The following is an 18,176-nucleotide window of genomic DNA, read 5'->3' on the forward strand; positions in this document are numbered from 1 at the left end:
CAATGTAATAATTTTGAAGCTATTTACAAATTTCATGTATTAAATCTACCAAATATCAACAACTACCAACTACCAACAACTATCAAATCTACCAAATATCAACAACTTGTGTTGTGTGTACACTGTTCTAAGCATTCATTAAATTTAATTTCTCTGTTGTTGATAATCTTATGAGGGTGTTGAAATACATATTTCCTCAATTCATAACACAGTTAATATATGTATTTCTTCTGTGTATACATTTAGAATATTGTTACTATATTTATTTCATTAATTAGATATACATGCAGTGATCACAGGTCATTCATAATTTATCAGAAGGAGATGAGCCCTTGGTTTTCTTTTTAAGAGAGCGTGTAGGGAACCGGAGATCTATAAACCACCAGAAAGTTAAATTATCCTACATAATACACTTAGGTACTATCTGAACACAAATTTTCAACGTTCTTCAAAGAATACAAATTTCACTAAATCTGTAGGTAGTATTGTTATTTTACATAGTCTACCCTGTGATTTGTAGGAATTACTGTTACAACAGCAAAAAGCACTTGAAAAGCATCTGAAATTATTTTTCACTGGGCTATATATTTCTCTATCTAACTCTGACAGCGCGCCATTTATATAAACATATTTATGGCTGTGTCAGCTCATATCAAGCACTTTGGGAAAGTGAGAAAATGTAATCTAGATGGAAGAGAATTTCATGTGATTCTCAAGGGTCTATGTCCTACTGTAATGCATTAGAAATCGCTATCAGAATGTTGTAACCTGCACATCATCACATCTCACGAGACATCTGTTATAATAATAGAAGTGCCCGAAGCTTCTTTTATTCTAATACTGTCTTTGTAAAGCACCTAAATAAAGGGGTTGTTAGGGGAAATATAGTATAATGCTTGCTAATTATTATTTTTGGAAAAATAATGCCAGAGGAGCAGAAATAATCTCGACTCATGTTTATGTACCCTTAAGATGAATGTTGATGTGGATATTCAAAAGAGACACTAACCATTTCTCAAACATTGTATATCTTTGTTCTTACTGCCAACCTTTAAATTTTTCATGTCTAGCTCACAGCATTACCTTAACTTGTTAAGATAGAGCACATTCTTTGCTTTGTAAAGCATTTTTAAGAGTGTTTGTATGTATTACCTTTTAGTCTTCATACCTTAGCATACATTATTATTCTGTACACATAGGGTAGAGTAAAATTTTGAAAAAAATAAATGGTTCAATAACATGGTTTTCTTCTCTTTAGATGATAGTATGGTTTTTAATTAAACAAAAAATATTCTAAACCCATGAGAACAATTTGTTGCTAATATATGCATTATATACTATACATTGTATGGATAATATATAATTATAAATATCTTAATTTACCTTTTTAAATAAAAACAAAGCATTATAAGTTGTAAATTATTTCTAATGCAGTTGTTCTTCTTTCCCTTATACAATTAACATAAATTACACTTTTCCATTGCATAGCCACAGTATACTATTACATGTAACTTCAGAAATTATGTCTATATTTTACATCAATTTAGTGTACATTGTATGTAGTGTATTTATTTCATCTCATTTGTATCATACACCTCTGCAGGCTGATTTCAGATCTTCCTCTTCCTCCAGTACTTTCCCTCCCTCTCTTAGATACTATGGCTAGAAATCAGTGGATTTAATGTTAAAGCCTAACTTCTCAAAAAAAGATGATCATATTTTCAAATACCATACTGAACCTATAGAATGATGTTTGAATATCAGATTCAGATATAAGAAGGAATGAAGGTAGAAAGCAATGAAATATGGGATATCATAATATTGATTTTCAAATTTCTCTGCAATAATATTTTTGCATGAATGATTGTATTTCTGTAGAAACACGTGTTCCACTAATCTTTCAAATTCTCTCATTCTTTGTAAGGTATTTGACTGTGCTTTGTAATATCATCAACCTTTTGTGGATATTGAGTTATCACACAAAAGACAAATTTAGAGAAAATTCTGCAATAGATCTTTCACACTTAAGGTCGGGGTAACTAGACTTCCACATAATTATAAATGATATTATATACCTGCCAGTGTTCATCTGTTCTTTACACTTGTCTATCTTGGTTTCTAGCTTTACTTTCACTTCAATACTCTTTTTTATTTCATTTTTAAATGCTTATCCCTTCCTTAATGCTAAATATTCTTCCTTCCTTGTTTCATATCACCTTGTGGGCAAGAATTCATAAGAGTTCAACTAATCACTAAAATTCATTGATGGTATGATTTAATACCTTGATATAAATAACATTGTTTCAAACCTACAGTATTCCATCTAAAACAAAACAACCTGTCATTCTTCTGTAAGGCAGTACCACATGCTCCATGTTGTAAACATACAAGGTTCAGTAAACTAGGGGTACCTGGGTGGCTCAGTTGGTTAAGCATCTGATTTCGGCTTAGGTTATGATCTCAGGATCCTGGGGTTGAGCCTCTTCTCAGGCTCTCTGTTCAGTGGGGAGTCTGCTTCTCTCTCTCTATCTCTCACTCTCTCAAATAAATAAATAAAATATTTTTTAAAAGAATGTTCATTAAACTATTAATATTAGTTAAACTTTTTGCATATCATCACCATCCAGAAGTGCCTTCTGATAAGTAAAGAGAGCATTTTTAGATATTTTATTCCACTTCTTATATCTTTGGGATAATGGGAAACATGAACTATACTTTTGAATCTTTTACTTTCCTAATCTTTATTTTTTTTTTCACTTTCATTGGGAAACATTCTTTTTACATGTACAACCTTAAGAAATCCCATGAAAACTTTCAGAATCTTTTTTTTCAGCATTTAATGAAAGAATATTTCTTTGTTCATGACACAATATATTCAAAGATCTGGAAGCTGGACTATATGCTCTAACATTTCACTGAAATATAATGGCTGTTTTGTGTTTAATATACATTTCCATCATTAAACAAAATTTCATCTAATAGACATTGCTCCAGAAAGCGAGACTATGTTAGTGAGCAATGGAGAGAAAAATTCCGCTCTCATGAACTTTACAGTCTGATGGAAGAGATAGCTAAAAAACAAATATAGAGAGAGATGACATAATTTAAACAATAAAATGTGCAATGAGAAAAATAAAGGAGAGTAAAGGGTGAGATAATAGAGGAATGATTTTCTGAAAAGATTTAATCAGAGTAGGGACCTGAACCATTAGCAGGACTAGCCATATTAATTCACTATATTGATATACTATATGCACAAAACTCACTTATATTCATCCTGCCATGTAACCTACAAAACAATTTTGTTAGGTAAATATTATTTTACAATGGAGGAAATGATGCTCAAAGAAATTAAATGTTATTCACAAGACCATGCACCTATAAAATGGCAGAGTCAGTATGTGAATGCAAGTTTAACTGATAGTAAGGTCTGTAGTCTACATACTGCTGTATTTTTGATGGTCCCATTTTTTCTGTTTCTTTCTTTGATAAATATGTTGATTTCCAAGTTTCTTTCATTCTAAGAGAATAAATTTACACCCGGAAAATGGATCCCCATTTTCTATGCCCAGTTCTGGTCAAGAGGTAAATCAATTCTATAAGCATAAGTTTACATCTACAATGAGGTATGTTTTGTAGATGTGAAATTGACCCCATTGGTGGAAGTTCAATGAAGGAACCCCTGACTCATGCTCAGTCCCACCCTGGAAATTTAGGATTCAGACCAAGGGAGAGAAAGATAAAAAATAATCTTTACTTGCCTAAAATTGGGTGGCTCTGTTTATTTATTTATTTATTTATTTATTTATGTATGTTATTATTTGTTTTATTTTTAAAAAAGATTTTATTTATTTATTCTTTAGAAGGAGAGAGAGGGAGTGAGCACATAAGCAAGGGTAGCAGCAGGCAGAGAAGTAGGCTCCCTGCTGAGCAAGGAGTCCAATATGGGACTCAATACCAAGACCCTGGGATCATGACCTAAGCTGAAGACAAATGCTTAACCTAGTGAGCCACTCAAGCGCCCCTTCTTTATTTTCATCATGTGCACTAATAGGGAACACTGCTGTGCTAGAAAAGATGAATGCAGACAACTCAGAAAATTTAGAAATGAAAAACCAAAGAAAACTCACATATTCTGTGTTTTGGATAGCTCTCCTTGTTTGGTTTACAGTCTTTCCTAAGGCTCAGCTGCATTTCTGTCCTGATATCAAACATCCCTTTGTACTTCAAAAAATACCCTCTTTTCCTTAAGCTAGCTCAAGTTATTTTCTATTCTATTACTTGAAATCTAAAATGCTGTAGCTAAATGTACTTTTTTTTTTTTTTCTTAGTTGGGCAATTAACTCATTTTTATTGTAGAAAGAAACAAACACACCGGTAAAATGATTATTTCATTTAGTCCTGCCATGCATAGTTAACTAGTTCCCACTAAGCATGCATCTTTCCAGATTTCTGTGGACATACACACGTATAAACACTTTTATGAAGATATGAAGATACTATGAATATTTTGGTGTCCGTTTAAAAATTTACTTACTTGCTTGTCACTGGACATTTTTGTCTCGCTAATATTTATACATTGTAAACTCACCTAAAACAACATCTTTGTACCTTCGTCCCTGGTATAATTATTTCCTTAGGATAAAGTCCTAGAAATGGAATTTCAAGGTCTAAGATGTGATCAGCATTTGTAAGGCATCACCACGTTGTCTTGAGGGTGTATTTGTTGAATCTTTCTTCCAAACAAATTCCTCTGTGTTGCCAATCCCCAGTCTACAGCTTTCAGCACAGGTGAACACAACCAGGACACCACGACTGACACTCTTGCCCAGCCTGTTGGTCTTTAGGGAGTTGAGCAGCTGAGGCATGACCTGGAATTCAGATATTTTCTTGTCACCACAGAAAATATGGAATAGCCTTTCCTTGAGAGATATTTTCACCAGAGATCCAGATGGGTTCAGTCCCTTTGCCATATCTGAGAAACTGTTCCGGCTTAAGGGCCATTTAAAATGTCTGGAAAATTTATCTTCTTTGGATTCATGTTTTGCCATGGAATCCCATTCTCCCTTGGGTGCTTTCACCCATGCTCCCCATAATTTCTGATTCATTTTCTGTTTTGACAACTTCAAGTGTAAACTCATCTTCAATTTCTACTACAGTTTCAAATTCTGGTCTGGAATTGTTCTGTCCCATTAATATGGTTGTGTACAAACCTGCTTATGCTCAAATCTCTAGTCTAGAGCCTAATGCTCCTTACTGCAGTGACGTGCCATGTGGAATCTGGAGCAGGTTTTCGGGGCCTAAACAGCCACAAGCCCCACAGAAATGAGCACCAGACCTGAGCTGGAGGCACAGAGACTCCTCTGACTCTGGCAGAGGGTGCTCAGCAGATGGTTTATAGGGATAAAAGTCGTTTTCCCTGAGTAGCTGATTTCTAAAAGGCACCAGGCAGCACAGTGCCCAGCCCCAGAAAGTTAATGCAGGGGCTACATGTCCTTAACTATAAAATAGTGGGACTAAAAAGGAGTAGTGGGCAGAAGTGTACTCTAAGGAAATGTTTCAGTCTACATTTTACTTAAAAAAATCTGTAATAATGAGAAGAAAGGAAGAGTTGGAATTGGTTGGCAAGTCATATATTAAAACTGTCACAGCAGGGAGCCTGCTTCTACCTGTCCCTCTACTTCAGCTCTCCCTGCTTGTGTGTGTTCTCTCTCTGTCAAATAAATAAATAAATCTTAAAAAAAAAAAAAAAAAGCTGTCACAGGATACGACCAATAGAATCAAGTATTTTCTGAAGTACCCAGAGAGTCTTTTGCCCAGATATAAAGGGGAGGTTCTCTACCAGTTATTTTTACCCAGCACATGCAATTTAAATAATATGAAGTCTAGGTTGTTTACTTGGCAAGAATTTTTGATAATGAAATTTTAGCCTTTTGAATGCAGAATGGGAGGCTGTGAGTGACAGGGCAAGTGGAATACATTTTCACTTAATACAGTGTTTTACTAGGGAATTCAGTTTACTGATTGGAATTTAAGTGACTAAAAGCTATTTTCCAGATTAATAATTTTAACAAATATTTATCTGATTTCAAGAACCATTTAATGTTTGGGCAAGCTGGCCTGTACCATAGGAGAGCCATTAGGTTAGAGCTTTAAATTGTAGTAGTTCATTGAAGAACATGAACTGAGACATGTGTGAAGAAAAAAAAAAAATGTTAGGAGCTAATAAGAGCTGGCAGTGGCAAAATGACCTTAGTGCTCAAATATATGATTATCAGATGCCAAAGGAAATGGTAATGACCTGGCTACAGTACTTTTGAGAACATTAAAAAACAAATCAACAAGCAAGCAAACTAACAATGTCTTTCTTGAAGTCTATAGTGAAATACTAATAGTTAAAATGTGTAGTAGACTTAGGCAGTTTTCTCTTAATTTCATATATTTTCAACAAACCAAATTATTGCTCAATGCTCACATAATGCATTGTGATCCAAGGATTATGGATTTCATTCCAGGGTTTAATGCAATTTTTTCTTTTTCATTTTCCATCTGTAAGAGATATGCTGTACTTTTGTAATATTGTGACTTCATCAAAAGAGAATTAAGTTATTTTTTCTGTCTTAATGTTTATTAAATAGCTGTAATTAAGTATTACAATGCTGGATTTTTTTGTTCCCCAACAAAAGTAAGAGATAAACCAATGGCAACATTATGGGATATGTTAGTTTTATGATATGTTAAGAAATGAATTTATGTTCCTAATTTTAAAACATTCTAGCCTTACATTATTATGCTCATTATGTTCTGATTACATTTTGTCATTTATTAGTATGCTCTGCATGACTTCTGTGTGATAATCTATTATTATGTTGATTGTTATTATATTTAAACAACTTTTATAAAATGGATCCTGGTGCTTTTTATATTAAAAATATTCATATTCTTAATTACTCAATGCTAAGTTAATTGAGATGTTTTACTGTTCCCTATATTAGAATTAAATTAAATTTAGCTTCTATAAGGTGGCTAAAAGAGCCTTCCACTTCGCTGCTCTACCTGCTGTGCTCTCTCCCCTTTTGCCAAACCAAATACCAAGCAATGGTGCCCTCCAGAAAGGACACTACCCAGTCATGTGAAACACTAAGTAATTATATAAACTATAAATACATGATTTAAAAGTGATCTCTTTCTTCCTAAAAACATAGGTAATTAAGAACATTCAAATGACATTTAGTTGTGGGCAGCTGTATAATCTAGCTGATTATGAACTTGGAATTTTTTTTTTTTTTTTTAAAAACTCAACAGCCTGTCTCACTCCCGAATTGTTATTTCTGGTATCATTGATTCCCGTTAAGTTCCCCTAATTCCAGAAATTCTTTTTTTACAAATATAAATGGGAGATGATACATAGTAGGATAAGGAATGTAGCCCCCATAGGTCTTCAGTATAATTTACTTCTGTTTATTCCATAAGCTGCAAACCAAAGCAGAGACAGAACTCTGGGAGAATGGGACTGAAGACAGGTGACTTTTGGTGAGAAGTAGAGAAATGAGAATTTGGATGATAGGACTAGAGACCTATGAATGCTTGCATACCTAGAGCTATGTGGTTTCTGGGGCAGGGTGGAAGGCTTCTACCTGGGTCTAAGAGTCCCCTTAGCCATGGGACAAATTTATTCCAGTATGTCTCACCAAATATTGTGTTGTTCTTTGTTATAATGTCTTATTAAGATACATTTGAGAACAACAAGGATGTTAAGTACCTTTGGTCACAGAGTTTCAAATGAAGGTGAGAAATAAGATGATAACAATATTTTGAATATCTTTAATTCACCTGAGGCATGATCAAGTTTTCCAAGTTGATTTTTATATAGAAGACTTACCTTTTTTTTTTTTTTTTTCTCTTTTCTTGTAATGTTCCAGAAACATTAAGCAATGTATTAGGATTACAGAATTCCCTTCAGGAGACTGATTCCAAACTTTGGGAACAAAGTTATTATTTTCAAATACTTCTTTAGTCTTCTTTTCTTTTTTCTTTTGAATCTTTCTTTTAAATTCATGATTCAGGCTTAATTTAAGCCTGAGTTAATTAAAATCTCTGGGCTGGAACTGAATCATGAATCCAAAAGTGTATATATATATATATATGTATATATATACATATATATATATATACCAAAAATAACAAACTGAGGTTATGGCATATCAAGTAACAATACTGGAGAGAGACAAGTAAATATGCAAGTAAAATATAGAAATTGTACTTGTGACGAAAATCAAATTAAGATTACACAAAATACTTGGGGAGTTTGATTATACAGCCTGGATTTGGCAGACTGCTAATGTGGAAGACAGATTGCTAATCTTGAAGGAAATAAAACATCAGCAGATATTAAAATATATGGAATTGGATAAACCTTAATAATGCATGAGAATATGCCTTATAGGCCTAGGGAATCGTTTCTGCAAAAGTATGAATACTTGGGCGCCTGGGTGGCTCAGTGGGTTGGGCCTCTGCCTTCAGCTCAGGTCATGGTCTCAGAGTCCTGGGATCGAGCCCCACATCGGGCTTCTGCTCAGCGGGGAGCCTGCTTCCCTTCCTCTCTCTCTCTGCCTGCCTCTCTGCCTGCTTGTGATCTCTGTCTGTCAAATAAATAAATAAAATCTTAAAAAAAAAAAAAGTATGAATACTTGAAAATACATTAGTAAACTGGAAAGAAAACTGCTTTTCTGACATTGACAAGAAATGCACTGGTGAGATGGGTACAAAAGTGTCACACTGATAGGCACTGAAGGATAGAAATTTTAATTTTCCTGAGATTTGGAGAAACCAAAGATCTATTTTAAACAAAATTGCATAATGACCGAATCTGCATTTTAGATCAGTCTACTAGACAGACGGACTTTAGATTAGAATAGTGTGTTTTCTAAGGCAAGAAGAGAAACTGCCAATGAAACATTACTCGCAGAGTGATGCAAAGTACTATAAATTTTGCTTAAACATTATGTATAAAAAGCACTCTTAAAGCAAGTGTACCTTTATCCTATATTAACATTAATCCCATTTCCTAAAGATGCTATTTAAATTAACAGCAATCCCCCCCCACCAAGCTGGTATGTATGCAAATGCAGCCTAAATTCTACTAATTGCTAACTTCTACTAATAATTACCTTTTCTCATAATACTCATAAATGGCTTCAATATGCTATATATTAATTATCTTGCTTTTGAGAGGAAATTTTATACCAGTGCTTCTGTGTCCAAAAAAATAAAAAAAGCCGCTTTTCAATATCCATAGTACTTGGCATAAAAACAGACATATAGACCAGTGGAACAGAGTAGAGAGCCTAGATATGGACCCTCAACTCTATGGGCAAATTATCTTTGACAAAACAGGAAAAAATATACAGTGGAAAAAAGACAGTCTCTTCAATAAATGGTGCTGGGAAAACTGGACAGCTATATGTAGAAGAATGAAACTCGACCATTCTCTTACACCATACACAAAGATAAACTCAAAATGGATAAAAGACCTCAACGTGAGACAGGAATCCATCAGAATCCTAGAGGAGAACATAGGCCGTAACCTCTTTGATATCAGCCACAGCAACTTCTTTCAAGATATGTCTCCAAAGGCAAAGGAAACAAAAGCAAAGATGAACTTTTGGGACTTCATCAAGATCAAAAGCTTCTGCACAGCAAAGGAAATACTCAACAAAACAAAGAGGCAACCCATGGAATGGGAGAAGATATTTGCAAATGACAGTACAGACAAAAGGTTGATATCCAGGATCTATAAAGAACTCCTCAAACTCAACACACACAAAACAGATAATCACATCAAAAAATGGGCAGAAGATATGAACAGACACTTCTCCAATGAAGACATACAAATGGCTATCAGACACATGAAAAAATGTTCATCATCATTAGCCAACAGGAAGATTCAAATTAAAACCACATTGAGATACCACCCTATACCAGTTAGAATGGCCAAAATTAGCAAGACAGGAAACAACATGTGTTGGAGAGGATTTGGAGAAAGGAGAACCCTCTTACACTGTTGGTGGGAATGCAAGTTGGTGCAGCCACTTTGGAGAACAGTGTGGAGATTCCTCAAGAAATTAAAAATAGAGCTTCCCTATGACACTGCAATTGCACTACTGGGTATTTACCCCGAAGATACAGATGGAGTAAAAAAAAGGGCAATTTGTACCCCAATGTTTATAGCAGCAATGGCCACGGTCGCCAAACTGTGGAAAGAACCAAGATGCCCTTCAACAGACGAATGGATAAGGAAGATGTGGTCCATATACACTATGGTGTATTATGCCTCCATGAGAAAGGATGAATACCCAACTATTGTAGCAACATGGAAGGGACTGGAAGAGATTATGCTGAGTGAAATAAGTCAAGCAGAGAGAGTCAATTATCATATGGTTTCACTTATTTGTGGAGCCTAACAAATAACATGGAGGTCAAGCGGAGATGGAGAGGAGAAGGGAGTTGAGGGAAATTGGAAGGGGAGGTGAACCATGAGAGACTATGGACTCTAAAAAACAATCTGAGGGTTTTGAAGGGGTCGGCGGGGGGAGGTTGGGAACCAGGTGGTGGGTATTAGAGAGGGCACGGATTGCATGGAGCACTGGGTATGGTGCAAAAACAATGAATACTGTTAACGCTGAAAAGAAAAAAAAAAATATATCCATAGTACCATTTGAGATTTACTACAAATATACAGTCATGATCTATTTTAAAAAATGAAAATAGTAAGTTTTCCCTTCTCATTCTAAGGGGAATCTTCTGTATCCTGAATCCTTTTCCCTTGTTACAGGTTTCAGAACCATAATGTTGGCCTACAGTAATTTCTGGGGTAAAAGTGTTATCTTTTAAACAGAAAACCAGCTTCTCCAAATAATTGACATTGAACTAGAGGTGACATAATTGAAAGAAAAAACATCGGCCAGAGAACTTGATAACGTTAGGCAATTCATATTAGGTGAAATTAAAAAAAAAAAAAAGTTTGTTTAATATTGAAGAGTAAGTTGGGGAATTCTCATAATAGGAAACCAATGTGATCATAGAGATCATGAAGATTATAATGTGATCTCATCATTGAGTGAGAAGCATAGATGAAAAAATGTATTATGGAGGGCATCATATTAAGCCAGGCTTTGAAGCAAAAGTCAGAGGGTTTTAAATCTCAATTTAAAGAAGTTTGGGAACAGGATCCAAGTAGATAGAGCAACAGATCTAAAGGTATAGGAGAGGTGTGCCTGGGTGGTTCAGTCATTTAAGTGTCCGAGTCTTCCTTTTGGCTCAAGTCATGATCTCAGAGTCATGATCTCAGGGTCATCATTTCGGGGTCATGAGGTTGAGCCCTCTGTCAGGCTCTATGCTCAGCATGGAGTCTAAATGATATTTTCTCTCTCTCTGCCCTCTTCTGCCCTTCCCCTGCCCCTCCCCTGCCCCTGGCTCTTGGGCTCTTTCTCCCAAAATAAATAAAATCTTTAAAAAAATGATTTAAAAAAAGCATGGGAGTGGGGGAAGAGTGTGGTGTTTGAGGAACAGGGAACATGTGAAGCATCAGGTTCAAGATGGCTAGGAAAGAAGCTTAATTTTAAAATAATGAATGAGAAATCACTTATAAAACTTCTCTCTTCTTTCTCTCCTGCCATTTCATATCCCAGTTTTCTTCTTTATTATTATTCTATGTTCCCATAGAGATATATAGAAATATAGATATAGGTAATATACTATTCATATCTATATGTGATATGTATACTAAACATATCTATACATAGATTTGCAGGTACCTGACTATAATATAAATATATGGTATATTTATTATCATTGTTTTTCCAGTAGGATATAAGCTCACTAAGGACAAGGACTTCTTTGTAGTTTGTTTTACCACTCTACCTATGAAATAGAAGGATACCTGGTAGATAGAGGGTTCCCAATAAATTTTTGATGAATAATTTAACGAGGAAAAAAAAATGAATGTTTGAATGCAGTCTGGTGCAGTTTTTGGTACCCTTAGACAACAGAGAACCAGCTAGTGGTGTATTTTCTCCAAGTTAATCTCTGCAGCAGGTTTTAAATTGTCCCTCCATCAGTTGCATAGAAATTAACATAATTACTAAATCCAGATTATTTTCTTTGAAACTAGTAGCATTCTTTTCCTGTGCTAATGGCCTGTCTTAGCTTTTAAGCATCTCTTATCATTTTCTTTTTTCTGCTAACCTATTTGGTCCTATGTACTTTCCTTTGTCTGACTCATATGACACTAACATTAAGGTTACAATAGTCCTAAACAATAAACGGAATGAAAAAAATCTATGGTCCCTAAAATTCGTTGACCTGTCTACTTTGTTTACATTGTACACTTAGTGCCCAGGACACAGCCCAGGTAAGAGGATGTGCTCAATGCATGCATATGAACGAAAGTGTGAACAATGAGCCCCAATATAATATTACTGTGAGCTAAAGAAAAGATTTAATGAAACCTTATAGAAAATCACAGATAAAATGATCATATTTGGCTTTCCTTGGAAGGATATTTTAATTTCTTAATTATAAATATATTATTCAGTATTCAAAATTGTATGATTTTTAAAGAATTATGTAAAGGTTTGGGTGGGGACATTATTCAGAAAATTTTATTTTAAGATATATTTTCATAAATATCAAGTAATCAGAAATATAAGGTGATAGAGTGCTTATTAAATGAGATGAATAGAGGATTTCCCAAGAATTTTTTTTTTCAGCCAAATTGGAATAGGTTTTTAGAAGAAAATAAATACTTGATTTAGAGCCCTCACAGCATAGCTTTATCTTTATAATACTTTATCTTTATAATACTAGAGTTTTGGTTTTTATTTTTTTTCAGTTTTTAGCAGAAATATACAGCTTTAACATTATTACATTTAGAACTACTTTGGAGTTATCTAGAAACTTTGATGTGGACCTCCTTTAAAAATGTGAGATACAGCTCTTTTAAAAAAATGCTGCTGACATCAAGCATTTATCTCAAGCTACAAAGACCCATTCATTTCTAGGCTAATTATTAGTGTTGAAGAATTGTATTCAAATTCTCCATTAGTGCTTCTTTATGACTTTAAAAAATACTTGTTTAAAACAGCAACCAAAACTCTTAGATGTGATACCATAGCACAGGAATAAACACAAAATCTGGATAAAATATTTTTGCCTCTATTGTTCATATTTCCCTAAGGTGACCTTTATATGTAAAAAGAAAAAAATTTAATTTGGAGTGATATCATTTCTAGTCAATATATCTTTTCCCAAAAGTACTTTAGATTTCAAAATAAGGTATATGAGGGACCTTAATATCACCGACTTTGTAAGTATTTAAATATAAGCTGATTTCCTGCTTTCCAAGGAAGATTTGGAGGACAAAACACCCCATGCCTCCTACTTGGACATTTGCTCTCATTTCTGTTGATCATCCCAGGCCATTCTGATGCCTGATCGTGGTAAGCATTCAGTAATGTTTTCTTTACTCAGTAACCATTTCAAGGATATATGCAGTTCACAAATATGTAAGCATTTCTATTTGTATTTATATACATACACTTAAAATGTCATTGGGAAAAACTGACTTGGTAAGTGTGTCCTGCATATATCATCTCCATTTCCAAATTTCTATGATTATTTTGAGGCATAAAATATACCTGGTCATAACCTGAGGGAAACGCAGACGGTGGCTCCCCCCTCACTATGGGACATTTTTCTCTTAGATGACAGGCAGATCTGTCACAGGACGAGATGATTTATCTCCTCTGATTTCATCCTGTAAAGACGCCCTATACAAGGTGAAGTGATAATTTTCCTCAGAGTTAACATGTCCAATGTCTCATTTTTCATTCCAGTCCTTGTGAAATGACATCGAACACTAAATTGGGAACTAATTTTGGTTGTGAGCTTTGGCTCCCTGCCCACTTCTCTGGAAAAACAAGCAAATTATCTGTACTTTTTAGTTATAGAAGTTATACGATACTTGGAGCTGACTGATCAGTACAAGGATTTTTCTTTTTTCCTTTTAACCCACACTGGGAAAGCAAAAGAAAAAAGAAAAAAAAAAAAACACATGACAGGAAATTTTGCAACTGATATATTTTTTGCCAGAAAATTAATCAAAAAGAAATATGCAAAGTGTACTTGTGGAAAAAAAATAGGACGATTTAGAAGGACTTATGATGAAGAAGTAAGGTTGGCAGTATATTTGACTATGGCATTAAAATAGTCAATTAATTCAGTATGATTTTTGGGAAAAAGAAGTCACAATTATTTGAGAGTAAAAATTCAACCAGCCAACATGGTATTTTCATTCAGCAAGAAAACTTGTTGGTAAATACTTGTCTAAAGATGGAACACAATTTTGGAATTTACTTTCTGAATTCATTTATTTTAGAACATAAATAGGGTAGTCGATTGCAAAGTGTGTTTGTTTAGGCAAAAGGTTTGTGTGATAAACTAAATTTTAGCCTGCATTTAGACTGCAGAATTATATATTTTTTCCTGAATGAATAAAACTGATCATGGGTTATAATTTACTGGGTAAGTGTATTAACAGTGAGACACTTCAAAACAAGGAAGTTAAATGACATGAAAAAGCCATATAAAGATAAAAAAAAAGAATAGAGAAATTTCGTGTGTGTGTGTGTGTGTGTGTGTTAAGATTTTATTTATTTATTTGACAGAGAAAGATACAGTGAGAGAGGGAACACAAGCTGGGGGAGTGGGAGAGGGAGAAGCAGGCTTCCTGCTGAACAGGGAGCCTGATGTGGGGCTCAATCCAGGATCCTGAGATCATGATCTGAGCTGAAGACAGACACTTAATGACTGAACCACCCAGGAACCAGCAGAAATTTTGTGTTTTTTAAAGTATGATTATTTTATGGGATGGACAAGCTAAAAGGATATGAGTATTAGTGGAATTGAATATAAGTTAAGTAAGTGGTATCTGAGAATTGGGGAAATCATTTCCGTGAGCCCTGGCACTATGAAGGTCATAATCTAAATAATTTAAATAATGTTAAAAGTGAATGTAGACAAGAATAGAGGAATAGCTAGTGTTTACTGAAAGCTTGCTTTTTCCGGGTACCAGGTGAAATGCTTCATGTGGATTATTTTATTTATTCTTTATAATACCACCTCCCGTAAGGATCATTAATTGCATCATTTTATGGTTCATTTTATGGTTGAGGAAAATAAGATATAATAAGGAAAATCAATATTCTTATAATTTCCTACTTAGTAGAATCCAAGCCTGCATTTTTTTTAATTTAAATTAACACAAAGCAAACTAAGGTGCATTTTTTTAAACGAAAGCATCATTTTTTAACCTTAAACTAATAAAAAGCAAAGTAAAATAAGTGCCTACATGCTTCTAGCAGCACAGAAGAGAATGGTGAGGCATCTACAGAGGGATAGGAATAAGAGACATCATGTCAGCTGCGATTTAAAGAAGGGGTAACATTTCCAACAGCAGTACAGAAAGGGAAAATTACTTCAACAGATAAAATTTTAGCAGCAAAGGCAAGTAAAGACAAAATGTCCTCTTCATTGTAATTAGCAAGTTTTCTAGACTGTCAGGAGCCTATGGAATGTAAAAAAGACCAAGCCTGGAAAAAATATTAGCAGTCAGGGGCGCCTGGGTGGCTCAGTGGGTTAAAGCCTCTGCCTTCGGCTCGGGTCATGATCCCAGTGTCCTGAAATCGAGCCCCACATCGGGCTCTCTGCTCAGCAGGGAGTCTGCTTCCTCCTCTATCTCTGCCTGCCTCTCTGCCTACTTGTGATATCTGTCTGTCAAATAAATAAATAAAATCTTAAAAAAAAAAAAAAGGATTAGCAGTCAGATCCTTGACTTAAATTTCCATGCCCAGGGGCGCCTGGGTGGCTCAGTGGATTTAAGCTTCTGCCTTCAGCTCAGGTCATGATCTCAGGGTCCCGGAATCGAGCCCCGCATCAGGCTCTCTGCTCAGCAGGGAGCCTGCCTCCCCCGCTTCTCTGCCTGCCTCTCTGCCTACTTGTGATCTATCAAATAAATAAATAAATAAATATCTTTAAAAAGAAATTCCATGCCCAAAGTATGCTATAAAAATAGAACACTAGGCAAGTATTCCTGTTTGTGTCAGAGATGGAATTCCAAAATAGTGGGAACACAAGCAATTATTTTTCTTCAAATTTCTGGAAAATTGGTTATTGACATAGAAAATTAATTCATATGTTTACCTTACATCATTTAATTAAGTTAAATTTGAATAAAAGAGTTAGATGTGATTGGTCTAGAGTTCTTCAATCTATTGATCTTTCTTTTCCTGTTTGTTTTTTTTCCCCCTTCCTTAAGAAGATGATTGGAGTAGGCTGAATATTGGCCCCAAAAGATATCTAGGTCCTAATTCCTGGAACTGCTAGGGTCCAGCCTTGGCAGGTCCAGGTGTCCCCAAAGGAGGGGTGGTGTCGGCAAGATGAACAGGAGAGCCACACAGCAAGTTCTGGGCAGTAGTCAGGCATCTCCATCTTTATTTTGATTATCGAGCTTCTTATATAGGCAGTTTAATAGGGGCAGGGGGTTCACATTCATGCAAAGGACATTAAAGAACTCAGCACTCATCAAATCATTTCTCTTTGTTTAGCACATGTTATTTTAGTTAAGCTATAAGGGTACAGACTGGCACCAGGGATGGGGGACAGAGTCTTGCTTCTTGAGTAATCATGTCCCTCAGAAAGCCATGTGTGCTTTTTGGTAATTCGTTCTGGGGTCTTCAGGAAAAGAAGATATAGGTTAATGGAAAACGAGAAGCTATAGGGATGAACTAGATAATAAAGAACTGTAGAAAGAAAAGGTATAGGTTAATGGAAAACGAGAAAGTTTAGGGATAATGTAGATAATAAAGAACTGTAGGAAAGCAAGAGATAAGTTAACGGAAAACGAGAAGCTATCTGAAGAAACTAAGTATAGGGAGAGCAGTAGGAATGAGAAGGCGTTACCTTTGCAGGAGGCAGGGTGTATTTTAACAGGTTCGGCTTGTGAAAGCCGTGGACAAACATCAACCTAGGGAGGAAACCATCTATTGTGGGACACATTTAAAGTTCTCTATAGTCCTAGGTACGGAATAATTTACCTCCTTGGGGTTGCTCCGGCTCATAAGCCTGAGAGATGTTCGCAGCAGATTAGCAAGGGACTCTTTGTTTGAGAGAGATACGGAATCAGAGGAAAAGGCAAGAGAGTAACAGACCATGCTTATCTGGGGCTATCTGTTCTCCCGGCAGTTGCCTGCAGGGTAATCCCGCCCTCCGCAGAGTTAGTCCTGCATTAGCTCAAACCTTAACCTAGTGAGGCAATACCCTCGACCAGGCCCCATGGCTCCCAACATGGAACCTGTGAGTGTGGTCTTCTGTAGTGTTAGGATGTTGCGGATGTGATTAACTGAAGGGTCTCGATATGGCTGGACCATCCGGGATGATCAGGGTGTGCCCTACCTGTAATCACAAGTGTCCTTATAAAATGGTTATAGAGGGAATTTTGGAGGGAAATGAGAAAGAAGTCCACGTAACCATGGAAGCCGGGGAGAAAAGGGGATCCCATATGTGGCCATGAGCCAAGGAACAAGAACAACAACCAGAAACTGAAAAAGGCAAACAACTGGGTTCTCTCCTAGAGCCTCCAGAGGGAGTGTGGTGAAACCTATCATGGAGTGTGGTGAAACCTATCATGGACTTTCAGCCTTAAAACCATAAAATAATAAATCTGTATAGTTTGAAGCCACAAAATGCGTGATTCTTTGTTATAGCAGCCAGAAGAAATTAATGCAAAGATGTTCATAGAGGTCTTCATCATATTATTATAAATTTACATGTTTATGAACCAATAAATTAAGTGTGAATTATGAAAAATAGTACAATATAGGTGGCTTAATTTTTCTGATTGAAGAATGGATAAAACCTAAAAATGTATAAAATTAATCAGTGCAACTACTGGATAAATTTGTCTATATAAAAAATTGAATACATATACCTTTTTAAAAGCATAAAAATTGTGTATAAGCAAAGCCAATATTGCAACAAACATTTCATAGGGTAACTTATGTAATACATGGAACGTTTCTATACATTAAGGGGAAAAAACTATCAACAGAAAACCTTGA

The 18,176-nt window shown here is 35.3% G+C and overlaps 1 pseudogene; it reads right to left on the reverse strand.

The window, feature by feature from the left end:
* Positions 1–4,670: 4,670 nt before the first annotated feature.
* Positions 4,671–17,486, reverse strand: LOC116876621 (annotated as a pseudogene).
* Positions 17,487–18,176: the final 690 nt, after the last annotated feature.

This window comes from Lontra canadensis, unplaced genomic scaffold (assembly GCF_010015895.1).
Source record: "Lontra canadensis isolate GAN:19392208 unplaced genomic scaffold, GSC_riverotter_1.0 scaffold46, whole genome shotgun sequence".
Taxonomy (NCBI): domain Eukaryota; kingdom Metazoa; phylum Chordata; class Mammalia; order Carnivora; family Mustelidae; genus Lontra; species Lontra canadensis.